Below are 17,016 nucleotides of genomic sequence, written 5' to 3'. Positions count from 1 at the left end.
TTAAAAAAATTCTCAGCAGTAAGTGGGCATAATTTTATCCTCCAGTGCATTTGATCTGCCACTCATTTTTGAAAGTTCCAACTCCGAACCCAGTTTAAACTGATTTTAGCCCTGATGTTTATACAGTAGACCATTTTGACAACTGGTCAGCAGAAACTGGCTCAGTGGTTTACTGAACCGTTTTCTGAGGTTGAGTCGTTAATTCGGGCTCCATCATTCTTTATGATCAACATGCTTGATTTGGCTAAGAATTTACACCAAATGCCCTTCCTAATACAACACTCCCCATTTACCCTGGCTTAGGACTGGCACTAGGAGTTCACTGGCTTGTTGCCCTCCTGTTCTTGGGTTTATCAGAAGATGGATACACTGTAGTCATAAATGGATGGTTGGTGGTAAGAAGCTTGTCCAGAAAATTTCACCAAAAACTCAACATGGTGCTAAACTGGGTGACATCACTGTATTCATCTTTTATACACAGTGTATAATAGCAGTAGAACTTGTGCATTGTCAGAAACACTGGTGTTAAGGAAAGATATGCTGTTCAACATCATTACCTTTTAAAAGTCTAGAGACCTCAACTGTGGACTTGTAAGAAAAGTCCCCAAGTTCATATGTGAAAACTGATTGCTATTACACAGCTATAGCATTGCTTATACTACTCTATTAACGCCACTGTATAATTTAGTTCATCTTTATCAAACTATTAATCCTTAATTGGCAGAAAAGTATAACATAAAGAGAAACAGAAGTACGAGGATGCATTTTTAATTTGGTTCATTATCGATTTTATGTAAAAAAAAAACAAAACAAAAAAAACAAAAAACCTTTGTGCAGCAGAAGTAGGTTACCCCCTTTGTTTAGAGGCTACGGTGTCATCACGCGTCAGGACATGCACTCTGGCTTCTCTGAAATCACTTATATGTTAATTTACCTGCTCCACAGAAAATGTTGTCATAAGATCATTCTTCAGTATTATTCACAGTTTTAACTTTAACAATTGCTGTTTCATATCAGTTATACACAGATCTCTTTTTAAAGAAAAAAGGAAAGAAAGAGGAAAACAACAAAGATGGGATATTAGACCAAAGCTAATATCCCACAGCTTACCAGAGTCACACCGACCCCTCTGGATTAAAAACACTGGGGAGGTCTCTCCGAGCTCGGCTCTCCTGTTCTCGGCTCTCAGGCGGCAGATGCTGGGGTACGTCCTGCCGTCGCTGCCACACACCGGGCCGGAGGAGGCACACATGCACAGGCTGTGCAACCCTCCGGCTTTCCCCGGGCCTGAGTCGCACCGCAGCCCGTTACCGCAGGACAGGTGGCCGCTGCTGCGCTTCCCGCACGCTTCACCTTCCCCGGCCGCACACACCACGCAGCAGCCGCAGGCGTCCTTTACCTGGCGTGCGGTGGGGCAGGACACTGAGAGGTGGCACACACCTGTAGGCAGGTTTGTCTTTCTCTTAGCAGGCCTGTATGGACTGCAGAGAACACAAGCGTGAGGTCAGCGAGGCTCTTCATCGTGTGAAGAATCAGTTTGCAGCAGTCTCTGTGCTCTTAAAGAGGCTGCAGGTGTAATGCACCTAAACGGAGCTGGTCTTCTTACAGCCCCCAACACTGATGGCAGTGAGGTTCGAGTTGAAGCATGTTGCTCCTGGCTTCTACTTCGTATTGCTGCATGCTGTATCACATTAAAGGACAATGGAATGCAGCTGCAGCACGGTTCATGGTACATGTACGCGGCTTTTGTGTGAGAAAGCAAGGGTGGTGTAGGGCCTCCAATTAATGGAGATAAAAATGCATATGATGATAAATGGTTTTTGTCTTTAGTCTGTGGTGTATAATTAGAGTGCAGGATTTTAATACTGCAGCGAGCCAGAAGGCCGAACAGATCAGAACTCACAATTACAAGTAAATGCATCATTTAATCATTTGTTTTATCACTTGTCACACTTTCCATGTCAATGTGTGTATCCTGGGAATTTTTAACAGTGAACATTAAACTGCAGCATGTGGACGCTTTAAGGCTATAGTCCCCAAAATTTGTGTATTTTTTAAAAATGGATTTTTCTTAAGGTCCACATGAAAAACACACAAAAGTAATGACATGCACAGTCAAAAGCACGCCAGAGCAACAGGTGGTGTAACCTTAGTCACTGTCTAAGTAAGTAATGTTTATTTATTGAGCGCTTTGCACAGACATAAAGTCAGAAAGCGGCGTACAACAAAGGTAAAAACTAGGAATAATCGCAAACACAGTTAATAGCAATACAAACAATGTTCAAATGAAATAACAACAATAAAAAATAAAAATAATAACCAGATAATAAAAAACAGATCAAGTAATGATAATAAAAGAATCTCAACAGAAGGCCAGAGTTCACAGAGTCAGTTGAATGTAGCAGGAGAAGTAGACTGATCCAAAGTCCCGGTGCCACAGACCTGTTTACCCCTAGTCTTTAAAATTTGTATGAGGAACAACTAATAGATTTTGAGCCCGTGAACAAAGGCTGCGGACAGCAGTGTATTAAACAAGCTTTTGAAATAAGCAGTCTGGATTGTGTCCATTTAGTGCTCTGTGTGTAAGTATGAGAATTTTAAAACAAATTCTGAGGTCAGTTGGAAGCCAGTGTAAAAATATTTAATAGGATTAATGTGAGCTTGAACACTAGAACATGTAAGAAGTCTGCATTTTCCACTTTCATTTTGAAAAATATCTCTGTCCACATAAAAACACAGAAAATTGAAACAAGAAGTCAAGAGCAACAGGTATCCGGTTGTTCAGTGATGACGCGACGAATCCTACTTCCGGGTCTAAAGTAGTCTGTGTTTAATATGGCATTTGTTTTGTTAACCTGTTTAATGTTATGTATTTTCTTCTATTTGATCTCAAAAAGCTCCTAAAACAGTCAGTGATCCCTGTTGACCTCCCTCGGCTTTTATTACTACTAATCACTTATTTAAGCTCAGTATTTAAAACCTTAGGATGTAACTACAGCCCAGCCCATGCAGCAGTATATGAATGACTAACCTCATATGTGGATGGATTATCTCAGTTGTTCTCCTGGCTGAAGTTTGGTACTTTTACAGCATCCTGCCATGCGATTACATTTGTTCCTGACCACCGAGAACACTCATGTTAACTTTTATCGAGTGGGAAAAAAAGTTAGCTTGTTTATATTATGCTAACATAGCTGTGTCGCTATGTGCTATGTGTAGCACATCATTATATACCAGCTAGCCCAACTTCAGTAACCCTACAAACGTCACTGCTGTTTAGTTTTCTGTCTTCATTTATGCTGGAAGTGATAACAGAGCTGTACGTTTTAATTTGTTTCCAAAAACCCCGCAGTCAGGACATGCATGCTATATTGTATTTAGATAGAAGCTAGCGAGCTAACTCCCTGCTAACTTCTAACTCCGTTAAATGTCATAAATTCCGTTTTCATGGATGCCTGGATGTTAAACTCAATTGTTACACCTGGTAGAGCAGAACGCTGATCATTTTATTAAAGATGAAAGACTTTAAACAGTTTTTCAACTCTCAGTAATGCCATAGTGATCGTTTGATATATGGACCTGCAGCGGAGTTTAGACCCAGACACGGCTAGTGACGTCAGACTGAACAATCGGATAGGTACAGGTATAACTTTCATCCATCCATTCTCTTCTATTTAGCCTTATCAGGCTTGTGGGGAGGACTGGAGCCTACCCCAGCTGCCACTGGGCTAGAGGTGGGGCACACCCTAAACAGATCACCAGTCTGATGCAGGGTCAGCACAGAGAGACAGAAACAGACAACCATTCACACTCACATTCACACCTATAGGCATATTAGAGTTACCAATAAACCTAACCCCACATGTCTTAAGACTGTGGGAGGAAGCCAGAACCCAAGTGGTTCCATTTTGAAGCCTGAAGATGAACATTTTTGCCATCCCCATCTTGGTGTTATGAAACTGAATGAGAGGTGGAGGGAGAGATTATGATTATGATTATGAGTTTGATTATGAGACTGCATGCTCATTGCTTACAAGTCGGTAGGCCATCAGTATATCCTGGGTAATCCTTCTTTCTGACACTTTAGATGAACAAAATTTACAAAATGGGCTTAAAGCTTTAAATAACATTCCCTGCACTGAGCAACTGAGACCATAAGTGAGGAGCAAAGTGTTTATAGAGGTTAGAGAACCATTTTCCCATGTGCGTGCAACTACAGATAACGCCCCCTGCTGGCCTTTAAAAAGAATGCAGGTTTAAGACACATATTAGATTAGATTAGATAAAACTTTATTAATCCCTTGGGTGGGTTCCTCCAGGAAATTCAGTTTACACTAGCACAGCACCAACAGAAGTTCCATGTTACAGAGTTGGACTACCAAAAAATAAAATAGGGATAAATAGGATAAATAGGAATATCTGTAAAATATACCCATTGATGAGATGTAGACAGCCCAAGTCTATTGCACATTTCAACTATTGTAAATATATTGCACAGTGATTGTTGCACAGTCAAATATAAAAAAATATTGCACAGTGAAAAGCACTACAGTTTAGTTGTTCTCTCCCTCCTTTGTCCCCTCCCTTTCCCCTCCAGTGAGGAGTTAAACAGTAGACTTTGGAAGAAGCAACGCATGCTGAGCAGACTCCTCTGGCTGTTTATGACCATATGCAGTGGATGCCCAGTGTTGTCCATAATGTCCAGCAGTTTCTTTAATGTCCTCTTCTCTGCCACTGCCACCAGTGTCCAGCTTCATGCCGACCACAGAGCTAACCTTCCTGCTAGATTTTACATGTACATATAAAGTGTCGCAAAGCATAATTTAATTTCATGTATGAGACTAATTTAGTTACATTCTGACTGTTAAAGCATCTGTCCCAAGCCAAGCATCAGTCTTTGAATAAATATGAAACTGTTTTTCATGGCTTGAGGGTAGCCCAAGGATAAAGCATTAACAGCCCCAAACAAGAGGCAAAGTACTTGAGGTAGGTTCTCAAGGCCCTCCATTAAATACCTCCTTCAAAAAGAATGTTAGTAGACTCTGGTTTGAGGTGGAGAGGATTTGAAGAAATGGGCACTGCTTCATCAGAGACAGTCAGCACTCCCAACAGACTTTCCTCACTCGCACAATCCTGTTTTAAAGCAAAAAAAAAAAAAAGATTAGTTATTAGAAAACTGTTCCCTTTTTGAATAAAAAAAACTCCTCCCTGTCTTTACACCAGGTGGAAATCCTGAAGTGCTTTATAAAAATTAAAAGAAAAAGAAAGAGAAAGAGTATACAATCAGCATTAATCTCTCAATTTAAGTCTTGGTAAAATCTCCATATCAAAAGGAAATTTTTCCCACTACTATGTGGGTTCCCTTAAGATGCATCTATAAAAAAGGTTATTATCACAGTGAGGTTTTACAGTACAAGGCTGCACATTCTTGTCACATCTGATCTGAACTGAATACTGGACAAACAGAGTACGCCATTATTAAAAACATTCAAAAGTCATTAAACAAGTATTTATAAAGACAATAAAAATAACACCATATCTGGCAGTACAGACAACACTTACTGACTGGAGAAGGAAAAATCCCCGTTTTTTTAACTATCTATCTAGCTCAGTAAGATGGCCATGAACGTCTGCATGCTCAGTGAATACGTCAGGCAGCAGAAACCCAAGAAAGAGAAGGAACCATCATGGAGGGACAGGCCCCTGCATGGTATGTACCACCGGCAGATAGATGAAGTGGCTGACATCCAGAAATCCTACCAGTCCAAAGCTGGACTGAAAGACAGCACAGAGGCACTAATCATGGCAGCACAGTAACAAGCTCTGAGCACAAGATCCATAGAGTCTGGGATTTACCACACCAGGCAAGATTTCCAGATACAGACGGATAGGCTAACCAACCTGACATAGTGGTGGTGGACAAACAGAGGAAGACGGAACAGTGATAGACGTAGTGATACTGAATAACAGCAATATCAGGAAGAAGAAACACAGGAAGCTGGAGAAGTACCAAGGGCTCAGTGAAGAGCTCGAGAAGATGTGGAGGGTGAAGGTAACAGTGGTCCCAGTAGTAACTGGAGCGCTCAGTGCAGTGACCCCCAAGCTAGGTGAGTGGCTCTAGCAGACCCCAGGAACAACATCTGAGATCTCTGTCCAGAAAAGCACAGTCCTAGGAACAGCAAAGATACTGCGCAGGGCCCTCAAGCTCCCAGGCCTCTGGTAGAGGACCCAAGCTGGAAGGATAAAGACTGCCCACAGGGGCGAGAGAGAAATTTCTTTTATATATCGTTAGCTTCATAGCATAAGTGCCTAAGTCATTGACTTAGTCAAATGACTTAGGCAATTATGCTATGAAGCTAACGATATGCACTTTGATGGTCTTGACTTACTGTATGCTACACAGATAAAGCCACATACACTGGATTTGCAGTGACCTGGTGACCAGAAATAAGGCAAACCGAATGATGAAGTGACTACGGATGAAATAACCGATGGTAACAAATGGTATGATGAATCTTTTATATTTGATTTAAATTTTTATAATAGTTGTTAGATTTGGACATTTCATTTTGTTGGAATTATTGTAATTCATTGTTTACTTGTCTTAAAAAGTTTCCTTTGAATGTCTGCAGTGGTTTCAGCACTGACTAAACCTTTTAAGCACACAAATGTCACACAATTACTAATTCAGTTGCGCTGGTTCCCAGTTAACTTTGGATTCCACTTTAATATTCTAGTTTGGATTTTCAGAGCTCTGTATGGGCAACCCCAGCATACACCAGTGCACTTACAACCCCAGCAGGTTCCCTGCCCACAAAAAACTACTTCCGTTTGCATAACTCATTGTCTTTATGCTTTTAATATTTTGTTCTCAAGCACTTTGTGTTATTTATGTTAAAAGGTATGGTACAAAGAAAATGTTTGTTTACTTTTACTTACTTTATTTACTTAACCAAACTGACGTAGACCTGCAAACACTAGGCAATCAGAACATGCACTTTTTGTTTTAATTAAACTGTTCTACTGAGTCTTGGAAGTCAGGGAACAAAGAAAATAATCATACTCCATCACACAAAACAAAAAACTATTCAAATTTTATCTCAAAAGCTATATTTTGGCCTTTTCCAAAATATGGTTAGAGTAGAGCTAGGTTGACTTAATCTGTGATGACTTCTTAAACATTTTTCCAATTTTTTGCAATTATTCATATCTAACTTGTTAATAATAATAACAAAAATAATTTCAGAGTTAACATGTTATAGCAAAACAGCACTGAGCATAGCTTTATAACTAATCAGTTATGATTTTATCTTGCACAAACTTGACTTGAGCTCAAAGACAGGCTGTCCAATTTTTTTTCTTTTAAATAAATAACGCTGTTCAATCTTTTGTTCACACTTGCGCTTGATATTCAAGTCGGCTTCTTTCAAACGATGCAGGTTTCATTCTAATTTGCTTTGCCCATGATGTTCTTTCTTTGGGTTTTTCGGCCTCATAATTAACTGTCTGCTCTTGTTGTGACTGAGAGAATAGCTCTGTATCCATCAGAGGCTCCGTATTTCTCTCACTTAAATTACACTTGTTGGAGGACCAGTGCCTCCGAAGGTAGAACCTATTTGACACTGTTCCTTAAAACTAGTTAAATGTTAACTCTAGGTGACACACCCATGTCATGTGGAAGGGCTTCTCAGAACAATCCCAAGTGCCCTTTGATGCACTCATAGCATGATAATGTAGAATGGACACCAAGCTCGAAACCTCTTTGTCCGGTTCATGTTGTGGTTCTTGGTCCTTTTGAACCTGCATTTTGTGTTTCTTGTGTTTTTTATGACCTTTTGTGTTATGGTTTATTATTCTTAGTGGGAATCCTGAGTTTATTCAATGTTAACCTATGTACCTTTATTCTCCCCTCATGTCTTTGTGTTTAGGTGTGTTAGTCCTTGTGCCTTATCTCCATTTTCTGTGCCCATGTTCCCTTCCTTGTGTGTGTCATTCCATGTTTCTATGTTTATCTCCTTAGACCTTCTTGTTTTCCCGAGCATTTGTGTCCTCCCAGTCTGTTGGGGAGTAACAGAATACATGTACCGGCGTTACGTATTTAAAATACAAAATATGAGTAACTGTATTCCGTTACAGTTACCGTTTAAAAAGGTGGTATTCAGAATACAGTTACTTTGTTGAAATAAATGGATTACACAGTGGTCTTATCCTGTTTCATATGTTAGGCTGTCCCCTCTCTATTTTTGGTAATTCCAGACCGATGGAAACTCAAACAAAACACGCATTAAGAGGCTCTAATGCCTGTGTCTCAATCTTGCGGCTCATGTCACCTCTACTTGCGGCCCGCATGAAGAAATATTATTAAAAATTATTATTCAAAAAATGATTTAATATGAAGGCAATAGGCAGAGTGTTACAGGCATAACCCTAAAGTATGTAGCCTCATGGGCAGTGTAGTCCATGCTGCAGGGAGAATGGACTGCCATACCCGTCATGTATCTGTGAGCGCCAGGGAGGGAGAAAAAGAACAGTCGAAAATTAAGAGTTGTCACCAACCAGAAACGGTAGATGGAAACATGTAAATATAATAATAACCACTGCAGCCAAAAAGAGTGCCTGACGAGCCCAGTTGTAAGTAAGCTATTAAGACTTGACTGCACACTGTGTTCGTGTTTTCCTCCAATACAATACGTTCTGTTGGAGCAGCCTTTCAACACCTCTCTCTGTCTCTCGTTCGCAAAGTTGACCCAGACAACAAAGTAAACCTAGTTTTCGGTTATGAGCCCGACACGGTACCCAACGTATTAGCCAGAGGGCCCTTTACTATGGTTAGGAGCCGCGGACCTGTTTTATATATATTATTATTATATTTTATATTTGTATTATATATCTTTGTTGATCTAGAAAAAGCATATTATAGGGTGCTAAGAGAGGAACTTTGGTGCTGCATAGGAAGATCAGGGGTGGCAGAGTAGTATGTGAGGGTGGTGGCAGACATGTATGAGCACAGGTAGACAGTTGTTGTCATGGTCCTGGGTCGGTGACCCAGCGCTTTTAGTTTGTTATCATTTTCTAGATGATTGTTTAGGTTCTGTGTTATATTCGGTCTGCCTCTGAGTCTGCGTCTGTATCTGTCTGTCTATGGTGTCACCCCATCTGTTTGTGAATCTGTCTGTTTAGTTCAATGTCTTGTCTGGTTCCATGTGTCTGAGTTTCCTGTTTTATTGTGAAGGTCCGTGTCGTATGTGAGTGTGATCAGTTTACGTTTCCCCTGTCCCGTCAGCCCAGATTCCTCCCAGCTGTGTTGCCCTCTTGTCTCTCATCCCCTGATTACTGGTGTGTGTATTTAAGCCCTGTGTGTTTTCCTGCCTGTTGCCGGTTCATCTGTGTTCCTCGGTGTCAGTCTGTGTTCCTCGGTGTCAGTCTGTGTTCCTCGGTGTCCTGCTCGTCTCTCTGCCTCGCTTCCCTTTTTGTTTCATCTCAGGTTTGTCATTTAGCTTTCCCAGTTCAGGTCTTTAGTTTTGTCTTCCCTCTTGCCTGTTTTGCCTTCTCACCACTGTGTAAATAAACTCACCGGCATCTCATCCACTGCCTGCATCTTGGGTCCTTCTTCTAACTCCACACGGCTCGCCTCGGCAGCCGGGACAGTACGAACTGGCCACTATGGACCCAGCAGCATTCAACCCGCCCAAGGAGCTCCGGGAGGACATTGTTTACTCCGTGGACAAATTAATTAACGCGTGGCTGGAGCACGAGGGGAGAGAATTTCGCCAAGCCGTGGCTAATCGGCTACAGCGCTTGGTTTCTGGTCTCCCCTGGCTGCTCAGCTCACTTCACCCGCTCGCACAGAATTTCATTCTGAACGGACTCCGTCTTCACCCTCCGGCTGCTACCACCCACCCTGCAACTCATGCTTCACTGCCCGGTCCGACAGAGGATGTTCTGCCCGGCCCGTCAACCCAGCCTTCAAGGGGGAAACGGCGCTCACGCTGCCGACGCTCCTCGCCACAGTCGGACCTGGGGATTTCCGAGCGGCCAGCTGTGGTGAGTGGACAGGACAGTATTGTTGGTCTGAACTGTGGGACCGTTTACTCAGGGGTGATGTTCTGTACGGCACAGGACAAAAACTGTTTATCGCCTGAAGCTCAGTTAGCCGCCCGGCCAGAAGCTCAGTTAGCCGCCCGGCCAGAAGCCCAGTCGCCACCTCCGCCACATTCAGCCTCACAATCCAGAGCTCAATTACAGTCACAGCCGGACTTATTACAAACCATGTTACAATCCATAGCCCGGTCTGTAGCTCAGTTGGCAGAAGAATCATCAGCTTTATCCTCCGTTCAGTCTCCAACTTCACCACCGTTGTCATCACAACCATTATGTCAGTCACCTTCAGTTCAGCCTCCTGTTCAGCAGCCACCAGCCCTGCATCCTGTGTCAGTTGCTTCACCTGTAAAACAATATAAGTCAATTCTACCCGAAAGACACTATTCCTCGCCCATCCATTCCAAGCAGAGAGACAAATCTAATAATAATGTCAACATTCCTCAAAGGCTGGCCAGTTCTGAGACTGAGATGCACTCCAGGGCCTCCCCAGAGGCTGGGTTTCAGCCCCCATCAGACTCTGGACCCCTGGAGTTTAAGAAGCCAGCTGAGGACTGCACCCGGCTGTCGCTGCCTGAGCAGGGTCAATGCTCTGCGCAGCTGCAGGCCGCTATGTGTTTGCCAGAGGCCCGTGTGCCTGCTGGTCCTGTTGCGTTCCTGCCAGAGGCCCGTGTGCCTGCTGGTCCTGTTGCGTTCCTGCCAGAGGTCTCCGCACCTGCTGGTTCTGTTCTGTGTGTGCCAGGGGCTCCAGTGCCCACTGGTTCTGAGACTGTTTTTGCTGGGGGGCCCGAGGAGCCCGTCCAGCGTCCTGCCTCGTCAGCTGGGGGGCCCGAGGAGCCCGTCCAGCCTCCTGCCTCGTCAGCTGGGGGGCCCGAGGAGCCCGTCCAGCCATCATCTGCAGTCTCATCACCCTCGCCTGCTGCGGCCTCTGAGTCTTCAGCCTCGCCTGGTCCGGTTTCAGCATCTGCTTCAGCATCGCCTGGTCCAGCCACTGCTTCATCCTCGTCTGGTCCGGCTCCAGCATCCTCATCAGCATCGTCTGGTCCGGCTCCAGCATCCTCATCAGCTGCTTCGCCTGGTCCGGCTCCAGCATCCTCATCAGCTGCTTCGCCTGGTCCGGCCTCCGCTTCTGCATCCTCATCAGCTGCTTCGCCTGGTCCGGCCTCCGCTTCTGCATCCTCATCAGCTGCTTCGCCTGGTCCGGCCTCCGCTTCTGCATCCTCATCAGCTGCTTCGCCTGGTCCGGCCTCCGCTTCTGCATCCTCATCAGCTGCTTCGCCTGGTCCGGCCTCCGCTTCTGCTTCAGCCTCTTCGCCTGGTCCAGCCTCCGCTTCTGCTTCAGCCTCTTCGCCTGGTCCAGCCTCCGCTTCTGCTTCATCATCCTCGTCTGATCCAGCCTCCGCATCCTCATCATCCTCATCAGCGTCGCCTGGTCCAACTTCAGCTTCAGCATCAGCATCGCCTGGTCCAGCTTCTGCTTCAGCGTCCTCATCAGCTTCGTCTGGTCCAGCCTCCACTTCGCCTGGGGCTGCAGGGGCCACGCAGCCTTCAGGTCCCCTACTACCACCTCCACATCGTCGGTCATCTGCCGGGCCGCTTGTTGGGCATCTCCGCCACCGTGGACGCCCTCCTGAATGCCCTCCTGAACGCCCTCCTGAACGCCGCCACTGCCTTCCGCGTGGCCGGCCTCCAGACTTGTTTCCACGCCGCTGTTGCCGTCCGCACGGTCGGCCCCCAGGACTGTTTCCACGCCGCTGTTGCCATCCGCACGGTCGGCCCCCGGAACTGTTTCCACGCCGCTGTTGCCGTCCGCACGGTCGGCCCCCAGAACTGTTTCCGCGCCACTGCCTACTGCGTGGCCGGCATCCGGACCTGCCCCGCTGCCATTCGCATGGTCGGCCTCCTGAACTTGGCCATCTGGGCCTTTTTGGACTCTGTCCCTCCGTCCTGGGCCCCCTCCACCTGCCCTGGTCGGGTCCTTTTCTGTTTTGTTTTGGTCTGTTTTTGTGTTTCTGCTGGGCTGTCTGGGGCCAGCCCTTGAGGGGGTGGGGGGGTACTGTCATGGTCCTGGGTCGGTGACCCAGCGCTTTTAGTTTGTTATCATTTTCTAGATGATTGTTTAGGTTCTGTGTTATATTCGGTCTGCCTCTGAGTCTGCGTCTGTATCTGTCTGTCTATGGTGTCACCCCATCTGTTTGTGAATCTGTCTGTTTAGTTCAATGTCTTGTCTGGTTCCATGTGTCTGAGTTTCCTGTTTTATTGTGAAGGTCCGTGTCGTATGTGAGTGTGATCAGTTTACGTTTCCCCTGTCCCGTCAGCCCAGATTCCTCCCAGCTGTGTTGCCCTCTTGTCTCTCATCCCCTGATTACTGGTGTGTGTATTTAAGCCCTGTGTGTTTTCCTGCCTGTTGCCGGTTCGTCTGTGTAACTCCGTGTCAGTCTGTGTTCCTCGGTGTCCTGCTCGTCTCTCTGCCTTGCTTCCCTTTTTGTTTCATCTCAGGTTTGTCATTTAGCTTTCCCAGTTCAGGTCTTTAGCTTTGTCTTCCCTCTTGCCTGTTTTGCCTTCTCACCACTGTGTAAATAAACTCACCGGCATCTCATCCACTGCCTGCATCTTGGGTCCTTCTTCTAACTCCACACGGCTCGCCTCGGCAGCCGTGACAGTTGTGAGGTATGTGGTATGGTATGTGACAGATGGATTCAAGGCACAGGTAGTATGGCACTAGGGATGGACTCTGAACTCCATGGACTATGATGTTTGCAGATGACATTGTGATCTGTGTAGTGATAGGAGAGAGCCTGGAGAGGTGAAGGTATGCAGTGGAAAGAAGTGGAATGAACAGAGGAAAAGGTGAACATGCAGGAAAATAGTGTTGGTAGGCGAGTTTAATGGCATGAACAATCCAAAGCAACATACAGTGTCCATGAGAGGTGAGGAAGAGAGTGCAAGCAAGGTAGAGTGGGTGCAAATAAACATCAGTGATGATTTGTGACAGAAAGACAGCAGCTATTATACAAAATAGCTGCTGTCTTTCTCTCGCTCTCTCTTTCTCTCTCTCTCTTTCTCTCTCTCTTTCTCTTCCCAGCTGTGTTCCCCATGTGTTTTCGCTTCCTTCCTCAGTCGTTGTCAGGTCATTTGTTTACCATGTATCATGTTCCAGGTATTCATGTTTCTCAACTCCAGGTTTTCATGGTTTTAGGTTACTGTTTAGTTTAGTTTCACCGGCCTTATTAAACAGCTAGCTTTCTGTTAAAACCAGGTTTTGCTTTACGTGTCTGCTTTTTTGGTCTACAACACTAACTCCAATCAGTCTGCAAGATCAGACTCTAAGAGAAGGAGAGCTCAGGTTGAGCAGTTTGGAGACAGAGGCAAGGCTGAGATGGTTTGGAATTCATACATGCACTGGAGCGATCGACCTCACACAATACCAGCAGAAACAAATTTTCTCCATCCCATTTTTTGCCTCGGGTGCTTTTCAACATTTTTCAGACTGTTTTCTTTTCGCAGCCTTAAAAAGTGGAGTTCACAGCAAAATGGCTGAAGAGTGGAGAAACTTCCACAATTTTTGATTTTAAGAATGAACACAGCAACCTTTTATAAGGAATCGAGACATTATATATTTACACAGGAATAATCCTCAAAATTTGTTATTTTTTCTTCGGTCTTGGACGTTTTATGTGATGAGCATGTTGGTCCCAGGGACAGAATTAATAATTTAAATAAGCACGAATGAGCTATTGTGAATCCTATAGATTATTTGTAACAGTTAACGTACGTTTAATGTTGTATGTTTAATGTAGAGCTATTGTTTTTAATTGTATTGTTTTCTTGTTTATGGGTCTTTTTTGTCTTTCATGTTCATGAAAGAGTAGCAACTCTATTGCAGGAGCTAATGCAGCTCTTAATAAACTAAACTAAACTAAACGAATCATTTATGGACGTCAGAGACAGAAGTCTTAAAAGCGGCTCATTTTTTTATTTTAATGATTTGATTTGTTCTAATATCATGAAGGAGGTCTTTGTTTTTGTTCGGACAGTGCATTTACATTAATAAACTTTAAAAACAAACAAACTAATTATTATTGGTTTTATTGATGTGTGTGTTTGTTTTCAAAACAAAGAGAAGTAGAAGGCAGACATTTAACACAAATGAGATTTATTCTTTATACAGTGTAATTTGTGTTAATCCACTACTTCTTTTTTTTTTTTTTTTTTTTGCCTGTCCCATTTGGTTCTTTAGCCGTCAGAATTGTTGTCTGAGGACCAACAAGGATACCCAGTGGATTTACTTTGCCAAATGGATCATCACGGCCTTGCCGTATTGGTCCATTTGATCAACCTTTGTTGTTATTATTTATTTTATTTTGTTTTCAGTTTTCAGACGGGACAGACATGACTGAGGGATAGGAAAGGGAGAAAGAAAGATGAAGGGAAAGAAAAACAGAAGGGAAGACAGACAGTGAGAAAGGGCACTTAAAAAGAGAAAGAAGAGAAAAAAAATCTCCTGGATCACCTGTTGAGAGAAAAAGAAGAGAAAACAAGCAAAAAAAACCCGAAAACAGAGCAACGCACTAAACACAACACCATCACGTTAATCTAGCTAAGTGTAAACAGCAGTAAATACTAAATATTGAATGTTGTTGTGCAGCACGTAGGACCGACAGCGCACAATGTGCCCGAGGGCCTCCTTTGCCCCGGGAGAGGCCTGACCGAGTAACAGGCACCAGGCCCGCCAAGTAGTCAATGGGAGTGAGCTGGTACATACCTGAGCGCCCAGCCCCGGACACCAAGAACCACCAACGCACCGACCCCTGAGGGCATCAGTTACCGGCAGGGAGTGTGGTGAGGGGAGATAGGCCTTTGGAGGGCCTGGGACTACTAAAAGAACTTTTGTGTTACAGCACAGCTCATGAGATCACACTGTGCTGTCCATGGTCCTGAAATTATAATATAACCTTATTAAAGAGAGTTCTTCTTTCCCAGTGTTGCCAAGTGTTCTCTCATACAGGTTGGGGTTTTCTCTCTAATAATGTAGGGACTTACCTTACAATATCAAGCACACTAAGGTGACTGCTGTGAACATACACTTCATAAGTAAAACTGAAGTGAACTAAACAGTGATTCAGGAAGTGGCTGTGTACAGTATTTGTGAAGCAGTCCTGGTTGTTGAAATGACATTTGTTCGTTTTTGCTTCTTTTGTAAGCTCACTTTTTGAGTCAAATGTTTTACAATGATATGATTTTGTAGCAGCCGCTCAATAGCGTTTAGACGATTCTATTTTCTTAGTGTTGATTGGAAAACATAGATTGTCCATCGGTGTATTTATTTTCTCAGTGTCAGTCAGACTGTGATTGCACACAATTTTAATTCTTTTGCTCTTCTCATTCTGCACAGCAAAAGAGATCTTGATAACAGCTCGATAGTCTCTGACAAGCAGCCAGGCTCTATAAAAGCATCAACCTGTCTGTGATGTGAGCAGCAGTATATTTAACTGGTGGCTCTTTGACTCCGCTTACGGTCTCCTCAGTGTTGTAAATTTTTTGGTCTAATGATTTTTGCTTAGTTATGAATCAAAATATGCTGGATTTTGACACGAGAGTGTGTGTACAGGGGTGTCATCAAATATAAGTCACGCTGTGACTGAGATGGCTTTTATACTAGGATGCCATTAGAAAATAATCGTAGTTTAGAATAATCTTATAATATATAATAATAATAATATAATAATCTTACTTTAATTTATGATAGACTTAAAAACTCTTTAGTAAAAGGAATGAACAAACAATGAGGGAACACAATTAGAAGTAATTTATAGTGTTCACATAAAGACACATGGTGAGGTAAACGATCTAAGCTGGAAGGGGAGTTGTTCCCGTGCTGTAGATTACTCTCTAGTATGAAATTTTAATACATTTATTGATATCCAGATATTCTGCTTTTATTTGACCCTGTGAGGCCTAATTCCTCATCAGTACTGAGACGTCTGATTGTAAGTTATGAAGATAAACAGCTAGTATTTTTTTTCAAACAGGATCTGATTTGTGTTCTTTGTTAAATCATTATAGCTAGTAAGAGTCTGCCAACTGTTGTTCAACTTTCCTGAACAAGCTGTGTGGGAAAAAGAAGAAGCAAGCCTCTGCAAGAACATATATGTAACCAAAAGCTCTATAAATAATCCTACATTGCAAATGTGGCTCCATGTTAAAGTTGTAGTATATACATCACTTGATGAAAGCCAAAAGTCAAAATGTGTTGGTCATTGAAGTTCTACGGGTGTCCTACCGTCCTCCTCAGTGGTCCAGCAATACATCTTTTCTGTTTAGCTGGTGGAGTGATGCTGAGGTAGGTGAAATACAGTATGTTTCTGTACATGTAAGAGTCAAGAGTCTATTGGCAGTATTTTCAGCCATCTGCTGTAATCCAGTCTGGATGCAAGAAAAGCATGGACAACCTCTCAAAGTCGTTAAAACAAAGCGGTTTACCCTTTTCCAAAAGTCTTTATTGAAAAAAAAAAAAGACTTTGAACACAGATCTTTCAAAACAAAATAAAAACAAGGTTCCTACATGAGATTTACAGTATTATGCACAGATCTGAGGTATGAAGTAATGCTCAGGAATGAAACCAGCTGGTTGGCAGCAAGTGGGAATAACAACCAAGTTTTCTGTTTGATCTGAGTGAGGACATTTTTGCACATTTACTCACTTACAACACATCACGGCCAGTGAGCAGCACTGCAATCATGGATGTGTTTAAATATTTTAAGATGAGATATTTCTACTTCAACTGGCTTAAGAAACTTTGTTTGTTTTCAATGATTTGAAAGGTTACACTGGCTGGTGTAACATGAAAACATATGTTGCACATACAGAAACTTATGCTCCTATCCAGACAACATCTTTTTAAGGCAAGGCCCTGT

At 43.4% G+C, this 17,016-nt stretch overlaps 1 long non-coding RNA gene across 1 annotated transcript in view; it reads right to left on the bottom strand.

Annotated features, from left to right (window-relative positions):
* Positions 1–1,251, bottom strand: part of LOC143421454 (uncharacterized) — a 36,102-nt gene extending 34,851 nt beyond the window's left edge. The window contains exon 1 of the long non-coding RNA XR_013101102.1: positions 1,111–1,251. This is a non-coding gene — a long non-coding RNA (uncharacterized LOC143421454). The remainder of the gene's footprint in view (positions 1–1,110) is intronic.
* Positions 1,252–17,016: the final 15,765 nt, after the last annotated feature.

The sequence above is a fragment of the Maylandia zebra genome, linkage group LG12, assembly GCF_041146795.1.
Source record: "Maylandia zebra isolate NMK-2024a linkage group LG12, Mzebra_GT3a, whole genome shotgun sequence".
Taxonomy (NCBI): domain Eukaryota; kingdom Metazoa; phylum Chordata; class Actinopteri; order Cichliformes; family Cichlidae; genus Maylandia; species Maylandia zebra.
The sequence above is the reverse complement of the archived record's forward strand: the minus strand, read 5'-3'. Positions and strand labels throughout refer to the sequence as shown.